A 9,743-nucleotide genomic window follows, 5' to 3' on the forward strand; every position below is an offset into this window, starting at 1 on the left:
CTGATGATAAGAGAATACAGACTCCACCAGTTCTCTATTGGATGTACTTAACAGAGGGCAGCAGTGACGAGTCCATAGTGTGGAGCTACTCTGAGAATTATATGGGACGTACTGAGTGTCTGGACAATAATCAAAACTCTTCAAACAAGTCCATACTCTTCAAGAATGTCCAGTGGGCCGACAGCGGGAGGTACCTGTGCAAACTCTCCATCAAAAACAACAATAAAAGTGTCAGGAGAAAAGGAAACAAAACCTTACTGATGATTTATGGTAAATACAAGGTTTTACATTTTCCATTTCTAATATATTGCAGGACCAAATGTTCTCCAAGCCATTTTACAAATATTCAAGTTTATAGGGTTTGGCTCAAGTTAAAGACAGGACTCGGATAAAGATGAATCACTTTTTATTATCAGGAATCAAGCTCAAGGCAGAGCTGTGATGTGCTTTTGCTTTCTTCTATGCAGACCTGCACCGTCATCTACAACCGACATACGCAACATATTTCCTGTGATTTGTTTATTGTGAATTTTTCATGGACGCTGAGTGGGTTTTTGGCACAGCTTCATCTACTCCCAAGGTGCATTAAAAAGTCTGGTGAATGTAAAACTCCAACAACATTTTAGTGTAGAACCAAACAGTAGAAAGTTACTTATTGTACGACCAACACGTTTGAGGCCTTCATAACGGTAAAAAAAACGAACTTTACTGAGTTTGAGTGCATTTATTTTGAAAATCAACACATACATTTTTTTAATTATCACAATGCAAATTGAACCTTGGTTTAGTGTAAAATTAAATAAGCAATGGAGCGCTTCTTTAGAGCCCAAACACTTTTTAACAGATGGAATTTTCCAGGTGTAGTACATTTAGTACTGAAGATCAGAGTTTTTGTTTATTTTCAGTTTTGATAAGAGTTGTAAAGCCTTCACCCAAATTTAGTTTGTGTAGTTAATCATAATGAGACGAAGATGTACTGGTTATTGTCAGCTATCTGCATGCCTACGGTTTTCTGTGTCAGGATGAGAGATTTAAAGGTACATGCTAATCAGATGTTGGTATCTTTTGAGCTGATTTCAAAACAATTTCCAAAGCAATTGGATATTTGTATAATTAAATGTGTGCTATCTTAAGCTCTCCACTAATAGGTAAGTAGAATAAATACGATTTCTGTCAATAATTTCCTGCTTTAAACTTATTGCTCAAGAGGATATTTGTATCACTCTCCAGGTTTCTATATGCATATGAACAATGGTCTTAAAGATAACAATGACTTGCAGTGACTGGGGGCTCTAAATGTAGAAGTTAGGGAAGAGTTTCTTGTAAAATATACAAAACACTTCAGTACAGATGTCAGTGTCTCTGTGTTTACTTTTACCTGCTTTGGACATACCTGTGTTTTTGCCTACGTCTCTTTTCAGACACAATGATCTTCAACCCCACCGGTCACAATGACTCTCTGCTCCGGTGTGGAGTCAACGTGACACGGAGTACCGGATTTGCTTTGTCCATTGTTCACGATGGGATCAAACTCCAACCTGTTGGCTCTGCTCCAGGTGAGGCTGATGCAGCTCTGCCCTTCATCAGCCTCTCTGAGACCGTTCCTCTGAGGGGAAAAGGAGAATATGAGTGTCAGTTACACCTGAAGAAAGATCTGGTAACGAAAAGCATCTTCCACTACCAAACGCCTGGTAATAATCTCCCTTAAACATGCTGTTCTGCACTCAATGGTTAACACTATATAGAGTATTGTTTAAAGAATGAAAACATGAAAGTCCTTTTTGCTGCATTAGTCAAGAATGTACTGCAACTTTTTGTTAACAGCTGGTGTGGTCTGGTTTGACCTTTTTACAATCTTCTAAATCTTCAAGTTTAAGTCAACCTTGAAGTAAAGGGTTTTTAACAAATCGTTTCTCCTTGTCGGCTAATGATGGTGAAGATACTGAAGAAAGTGTTTGGCTGACAAGTATGACAACTGTCCCCAGTAAGTTTGTCCTAAAAAGCAGCAGGTATTTTCCTGCTGGACAAATGTGTAATGGTTGTTCTTAGATGGTGACCTTACACGCATTATAAAAATACATTTGTAGACCTAGTGGTTTGAATGGAGAAAGCTGATTTAAACTTAAGGTAATGTTCATATCATTTGTTTTGTGTTTCTCAGAGCCAAATGTGATGCTGTTCCCAGAGCCGTGGTTCCTGTATGGGGCTCTCCTCCTGGTTCCCTTTACAATCCTGCTGGCACTCATAACTGCCCTTCTGATGTACAGTTGCTAAGTTTGTCAACATTTAGCAATGAAAATTAAGTTGAAAGCGGAGGAATCTGACTGAAAATGTTATTCATAATAATAATAATATCAGACTGCAGGTAAAACTGTTTCTGCTCTGTTAAATATATTACACATTGCATTGTATTTCACCGGCAGCACCCTTCCAAGTCCCTTCATATGGTTCAACGAGGCACAGTTTAGAAATGTGGCTTTCTTTCTCCCAACATTTAGAAAACACAAACAGAATCCCAAAATCCACAATGCACCAGTCTCTATTGGTATAGTGCATTTTGGCACTATAGAGACTTCTGTTAATTCAGAAGTCTCTGTGCAAGGACCCTGGTCCATTCTCCTGTTTTGGAATTGCATTAAAAGCGTTTATAAAGTGTTAAAATGTAGAACATCTTATATGGGTTGCACATTTAAACACAGGATCCAACCAATTACAACAACTTATTGATTGCAGTGAAAGATGGTGGAGGATTTTTTTTTCTACACATCATTCATGCATCCACAATCTTGGCCTTTCCACATTTATCTGAAAAGTGGAGTTTAATAGCTTCCAATCAGGAGTGGCAATGTATCCAGTGAATGAGGCTGGGATGGTTTAAAGTCAAACTTGGCATAGCGGCATGTGATTTTAAATGTGCACCCCACATAAGATGATCTGTGAGTTGACGCTGCCATCATCATTATAGTTTTTCAGTCGTCATTGTGAAGTTGGGAAATATCTTGTGACCACATGAGAATATTGGAAGCCAAGCAACCCGTTTTAACCTATGAACTAAATAGTGGCAAATTACTTAAATTAAAAGGCATTAGCCCAAGTTTCAATAACCGTTACTATTAAAGTGGAGGGTTCCAGTGACTTTAACAAATCTTAAAACACTGTATGTCTCTGTAATATAATGTACATGCATATAAACAAGACAAGTCATTTCTTATGCCCTTTTTTGGTGAGATAAATAACATCTGTGGCCGACGAAGAAGTATTTGTTGACTAGTTCTCAACGTAAACTGTGTTTGACTGTGAATAATATTGCATAAAAGATAACCGAATATTTAAATACTTAATAAATTATATACAAACAGACCATGTCGTGACTCTTATTGATTCATTCTTATTGCTTTTTCAGTTGAGTGTACAGTATGCTCAGTCATATGTTTAGTGTGGTTTAGATTTCCTTGGAAAGGATACCTTTAAATAGGAAAATCAAAGTAAAGCCCTGCCCACACGTTCCTCTTTCATCAGAAATGCAAATGTTTGGTTATCTTTTCTAAGTTTGAATCATCATTTCCTTCACAACTCTTTCTGTTTACTTTTTCTTTTTGTATTATCAAATGTGTCTTTGATACGTTATCGCCCTCTAACGGTGACTGAGGGTAGTTGCACAAAAGGGCAACCATTTCTGACTTTGATCATAAAAACATGTTTCAAGTCATTTATGTAGAAAGTTATAATACAACCTAACTGACGACCAATACAATTATTTAAGAAGCAAAATCTGTGCCTGAAATAAGAAAAAATAGATATGTGTATTTGTTTACCCTTAACATGTCTCACTGATATACTCACGTTTTTGCTGTTATTGAAGTTAATCCACTTTTTTTTTGAAGGTCCCATGTCATGGCCATTTCTACTGATCATATTTCCATTGTTGAGGTCTACTAGAATAGATTTAAATTGTGCAATTTTCCAAAATTACATTGGTATATAGCAGGGGTCACCAACCTTTTTTAGGGTGAGGGCTACTTTTAAAAAATAAAACAAGTCGGGGGCTACTTTTACTCCTTTTTTCTTTTCTTTTTTTGCAGTGTATATATTTAGCACATTTTAACATTATGATATGCTGACCTTTAACCTTTGTTTGCTGTTTGGGTCTGTGGGACCCGTTTTCAGTGTTTACTAAAAGAACATGTATGCAATCTAATTATTTTAACCTGCTTTATTTGGGGGTGGACGGGCCTCACCTCCTCCAGGGGGGTCCTCACCTCCTCTAGGGTCATGCACCCCCAGGAAGATTATTTTTTAATGTTGAAGTGAAATGCATCAATCTGGAGCACTTTGAGCACAACATGAATTGATGGATACAGCTCTCAACACTCAGATGAAAGGGAGCTGTATACTTTTCAATAATCCAAACATCTTTAGAATCTGATCACAACCAATAACAAATCATTTAAACTGGTTTATTCTTATCTTGTGTTACCTAGTTAGCATTCTTTCTTTTTATGTATGCTTATTTTACTAATCACTCCCCTTTCAAACTGTTTTTTGATTTTTTTTTACTGTCCTATACACATTGGAATGATTTCTTACTTTATCTATATTAAATAGATAAAGGTATGCTCTCCCTAGCTCTCTCTCTCTCCCTCCCCCCCAGCTCTCTCGCTCTCTCTCTCCCCCTCTCTCTCTCTCCCTCCCTCCCTAGCTCTCTCGCACGCTCTCTCTGTCTCGCTCCTCAGAGGCTGTGAGCTCCTCCGTGGCGATCGACGGCTTGCGTTAAAAAATAATAATAAACATATTTGTAAAGTGGGGGGACACAAACGGGATTTCGAAAAGAGCGGGGGACATTTCCTCCCTGTCCCAGGTGGAAATTACGCCATGCGTGTGTGCGTCAAGTGCAATAAAGATATGCAAGTTGCAACACACAGAGTAAAACTCTGCCCCCCATGTGCTGTATAGGCTGCATGATAGGCTGTTCAATGGGGCTGATGTGTTGTGTAGATTCTGCCAGAAGGAAAATCAGCGGGGAGGTAGAGTAGTATGAAGCTGCAGCCTCGGAGGAGGGTGCACTCTCAGGACCGCATGCACTCTCAGGACCGCATGCACTCTCAGGACCCTAGTTGTTTTGCAACATCGCCACCTAGTGAGCAGGAGATATGAATATGAACGACAACGCAGAGAGTGTGAGTAGTGTGAAGTGCTTTTAAAGTTTTATTTGTTTAACATTAATAACAATTCCGGTGTCTTGAAATGAAGTGTGATTAGCTAACATTAACTATGATAGTCTTAAGGCAATACAAACAAACATCTGTTAGCTTATGATAGCTTCTAACAGTATTAAAGGCACTAAAAACAATTATTTGTTAGCTATAGCTTTCGGCAAAAGCTAATGCTAATAGCATTAGCTTCATTAGCATATTTGATTATTTGTTTAATGAAACTGTAGCGTGATTTTGGCAAGCCCAACTAGGTGTCCTACATTAATTGTTGATTTAATCACTAATTACAGTAAGAGTGTGAGTAATGTGAATCATGTTGTTTGTTTAAAGTTAACAACTATTCTGGTGTATTCAATTGGAAGGTCAGCTAAATTAAGGAAGGTTTTGTTGTTTTTCTGTCTGAATTGTAATTTTCTTATGACATTCTACTTCAGGTGTCGTCAACTGGAATGTCTTCTCAGAGGGACACAAAAGGGAATTTCGGAAGGAATACCAAATTTCCAGGTGCTTTTACTGCGACAACCTTTATAAGGACGTTGGCACAGGCTACCGGGGAAGTGGACGGCGAGGAGTGTTGCAGGGTTTTTACTCAGAAGAGGGCTTCCCGGGGTACTGCAGCCAGAGCTGTTGTCTGGTGGTTGAGGGAACAGCAGACCCCGCCTCACCCCAGTGAAGAATCCACAGTGCCCAATAAATAAAAATTTATTCTGCACTGAAATTCCTCTCGTCAAATTGCATGTTTATCTTTTGCAGCCTGGTGCATAAACACACTAACAGTTGTTTTTGAGTAATCTAGCACCTCTTCAAAGACACATTTGATTTGATTTATTTCGAACGTGTAATACAATAAAAAATATATATATAATAATGAAATGAAACAAGAGAATTATGATACTGTAGAAACATAAGCAGTATCAAATTGATTCAAAGGAGTTTACACTTATTTAACCCCACCCCTTCTCCCAAAAACTAAATTAACAGTTTTGTTTTCTTTTAACAAAATATACATCTAAATGTATGTCTACATACAATATACATTTACAATTATAAATAGATTATATAATTATTACTACAATATATATATATATATATTTATGTTGTATGTCAAATTTGATAAAGACAAATATAAAAGACTATCTTTTTACATCTGACATACAAAATACATTTGTTATTAAAAATCAAAAACATATTAACAACTTGTTGTTAATAATAATAATGTAATTTCAGTAAGAAAAACATATTTTCATGCATTTTTAGATGGTTAATAACAAGCATTACAATGTCTAAAGAGACTCGCAGTGTATGAGACTCAATACTCGCTGGTTGTACTTTTGCGGTCATCCAATCCGCTAGGTGGCGATGTTGCAAAACAACTAGGGTCCTGAGAGTGCATGCGGTCCTGAGAGTGCATGCGGTCCTGAGAGTGCACCCTCCTCCGAGGCTGCAGCTTCATACTATTGGAGAGGTGCCACATTGCTTTTCTTCCAGACTGCAACGGTGGTCCCGCAAATCAAGCAAGAACGTGATTGGTCGATACTCATTGTGGGGGTGGGGGGAGGAGGGGTGTTAGATAGATATAGAGTTGTAGTAAGTAGATAGAGTTTCGCTATGATTTAGGTTTCGTTTATGCATAGGGTAGATTCTTTTAATTACATTTCCTTTTTTGTTTTGTGTATTTTATACATTTTGGATTTGCTTGGCGAGCTATTTTTAGAGCATGCCCCGCGGGCGACTCACGTTGCCCGCGGGCACCGTGTTGGCTACCCCTGGTATATAGCATCTCTGTATACAGTAGTTTGTGTATTCACCAGGTATTCACTCTCTGTCCTAAACGGCTTGTTGGAGCTCCTGCCCCCCCCCCCCCCCTCCCTGTGAGCCCAGTGTGCTCTGATTGGTCGGGACGTTGCGAGGCTCGTTGCTGCGAGGAGCAGACAGGTTTCTGGGTCGGCGATACAGCGAGAACAAGCAAAACTCATCCTGAGCACACACAAACACTCACAGCCGAAGTAAAAACAATAAGTGTGGCTTGATATTGAGTAAGAAAAAGGTTTATAATGCTGTGAGAATGGGTCTGCGGAGAGCATTTCTCCGCGATCCCAACTCGTCTATTACCAGCGTTCAGGGAGCTCTATAAGTCAATGGGGACTCCCTGTTAGTTAGCCAAGGGATCCTGGTGTGTGAGGTGCTCCGCGGATTGGTCCATTTGGGCCAATCCGGTCATTTGTTGTTGATCTGGGTGTTCACACGTCACAGAACCCAGGAAGCAAACAATGGAAAATGAGAAATCTCCAACGAGGCATTTTGGGGCAGCATAGACAGGTCTTTCCTGTGTTAGAGTTTTACTCGCTACAGGGTACTTTGAGGGTTTGTGACTCTGCAGACCGTTTACATGCAGAAAAACCTTCATAACACACAAGGGGACGGGTAATAACCAGAAAAGCATGACATGGGCCCTTTAAAAGAGAGATGTTAGTGGAATTAGGGACATGAAGGTCACACGCACACGCACGCGCGCACGCACACGCGCACACACACACACACACACACACACACACACACACACACACACACAGTTCTTGATTGATGCGCTCAATCACCCCCCCCCCTCACTTTACTGTTCATTCACTGTTGTCGCATGATGCACGCACACACGCTTGCACGCTTGCACGCACGCACACACACACACACACACACACACACACACACACACACACACACACACACACACACACACACACACACACACACACACACACACACACACACACACACACACACACACACACACACACACACACACACACACACACACACACACACACACACGTATTTGTCAGGGTGAGGACAGGCATGCAATCAGCACAGTAATCCTGCTGCTGGCATAATGAAATGGCCAAAACGAGAGATCAACACATACACACAAATACACACAAATACACACACACCAACACACACAGACACAAACTGCAGGAGTGAGTCCCTTTTGCACTGAATTGCACTCAGTCAAATAGCGTGTTAGTGAACCTGTGGTCATGTTTCATGTGGTTGATTGTGGTGTGTGTGTGTGTGTATGTGTGTGTGTGTGTGTGTGTTTGTGTGTGTGTTCCATGTTTGTGTTTCATATGTGTGTTCCATGTGGGTTAATGACCAAGACGGAAGGAAGAGGTGGGTAGAAAAGTCGGTTTAGCCATGCAGATGGAGAACATGACAGTGGAGAAAATGAAACACTTTCCATGTAGTTTTGAGTAATGAGTAAAAACACCTCTCTTCCACAATTTCAACAAAAATTATAGATTTCATGGAGGGAGGATTTATTGCAGGATTGTTGGGTGAAACTACTTTAGTTTGAGCAACCTGTAAATCTGAGTTTAATAGCAGGTAATGTTGTGTGTTGCTGTGGCCTTCATTGTGAAAATAAAGACGTGTCTTGAGAAACTGATGATAATGGCCTTTCCAATCGATGACTCATATCAGCATGACAAGTTAGCTCAGAGGAAACAAGCTGGACTTATTGTTATACAAGCACACACAACAAACATAAAGCATATTGGGCTACTTTGATAGAATAATGAATAAATCATTTTTTGATAACATATATTATCAAATAACTTGGATACTTCAAAAGTTAAAAGGTTTCAAGCCATCTATTTTATTTCATTTGTATTTATAACACAACACAGTTTGATTTAACAAAGTTGCGTGTTTCTTTTCCACTTTAAAGGGACTGTTTAATCCTATTTTTCATGTGTTATCTCTGCTTCACCTTCACATGCATTTATAAGATGTATTGTTATCTATAAATGTGTATCTTCTTCTTTCAGACTTGCATTATTACCATGCATTATATTGTTTTTGTGATAAATAAAACCCTTTGAATCTTAAATCGTGGGTTGGAAATATCCTTTTAGATCCGATGCAGATGAAGGAATAACATGTAATGTTTAATGTAACATCTATCATACAATCCACCTATTATATAACTCATAGACTTATTCTGATTTATTTATCTTTGCCAACATGTGGTTGTTTCTGGAGTGGATCAAAACATCACATTAAATCAATGTTGCCATAACAACGGCTCACTACTTCCTCCTCCTCCTCTTCCTCTTCCTCTTCCTCTTCCTCTTCCTCTTCCTCTTCCTCCTCCTTCTCCTCCTCCTGCACGCACCTCCCTCCCCCAGCCTTCACCCATCCCAAAGACTGATTAGCGCGCGATCCTCCCACCGACACATCACATCTGGAGATGACCGATTTCTGTGTGATTTTCTTCGGCTTTTACGCATTTTGACGTCTCCTACAGCTTCTCCAGGAAGAATATACGGGTCTTCAAAATACATTTGACCGCCGCACGTCTCTTTTTGAAAGCAACAACAAAAAGAAGTAGGGGATTTGTTACTTTATTTTTTTCTGAGTCAAGCTCCGGTCTTTAAATCTCTCCGGTGGTCCTCGGTGTGCCAGCGGAGCGACTCCCAGCATCGGACTGCCGGACGCGGGATGCGAGCCGCCCCTCTGACCCGTCTCTGACAGGAC

The sequence above is a fragment of the Trematomus bernacchii genome, unplaced genomic scaffold, assembly GCF_902827165.1.
Source record: "Trematomus bernacchii unplaced genomic scaffold, fTreBer1.1, whole genome shotgun sequence".
NCBI classification, from domain to species: Eukaryota; Metazoa; Chordata; class Actinopteri; order Perciformes; family Nototheniidae; genus Trematomus; species Trematomus bernacchii.